The sequence below is a fragment of the Polistes canadensis genome, unplaced genomic scaffold (genome assembly GCF_001313835.1).
Source record: "Polistes canadensis isolate GaletaPanama2010 unplaced genomic scaffold, ASM131383v1 scaffold_433, whole genome shotgun sequence".
Taxonomy (NCBI): Eukaryota; Metazoa; Arthropoda; class Insecta; order Hymenoptera; family Vespidae; genus Polistes; species Polistes canadensis.
The window spans coordinates 19,072-20,052 of NW_014569980.1; positions in this window are offsets into that span (position 1 = coordinate 19,072).

Here is a 981-nt window from a genome sequence, read left to right on the forward strand (position 1 = left end):
CACATTCTTGCCGTCGCTTAAAACTATTCAATATATTTCAGATAAATTTTCGCTAATTTCTAGATTAAATAATATTTGAAAACTATCTTATATCTGAACAAATGCTATATTACAAAAGCTATAAAACGTTTTCTTTTAAATTCTAAAGCGTATACTAACAAATAAAAAGAGTTAGTATTAATTAAATATAGCTAATAACATTTGTATTTAAACCACTGCAGTCGAAGAAAAGAGAAAAAATCATTTTATTACAACTTTTTTTGGTTACTTCCCGTGAAGAATCTAATTCTTTTTCAACAAAATTTGATTGTAATCAATTAAACATCTATTCGGTTCAGTTTCTAATAGCAAATTTTTACATTCGCTAAAAAATTTTTTAATATATTAAAAAAAGTTTTCGCTACTTTCTACATTAAATAATTGTGGAAAACTATCAGATATCTAATAAAGTGCTGTATAACATATGCTATAAAATGTATTCTTTCAAGTTTTAAATCGTGTACTATCAAATAAAAAGTGTTTGGTCCAATAACATCCAGCAAATATCATTTATATTTAAACAACTGCAGTCTAAAAAAAGGAGATAACCATTAAGTTACAACTTTTGTGGGTTACTTTACGTAAAAGAATTTAATGTTTTTTCAACGAAACTCGATTGTTGTAAACCTGACATCACTTCTGTTTTATTTCTAGTAGCACATTGTAAACGTCGCTAAAAATTTTCATATATCTGGAAAAAAATTTTGGCTACTTTCTGGATGAAATCGTAGTTCAAAATATAAAATTTCTAAAAAAGTGCTATTTAACAGAAGCTATAAAACGTTTTCTTTTAAGCTTTAATGCGTATACTTTCAAATAAAAAGTGTAAAGTCCGAAAAAATTTGGCAAACATAATTAATATTTGGACTACTGCAGTCGATGAAAAGAGAAAACATCATTTCATTACAACTTTTTTTGGTTACTTAACTTGTAGAATTCAAT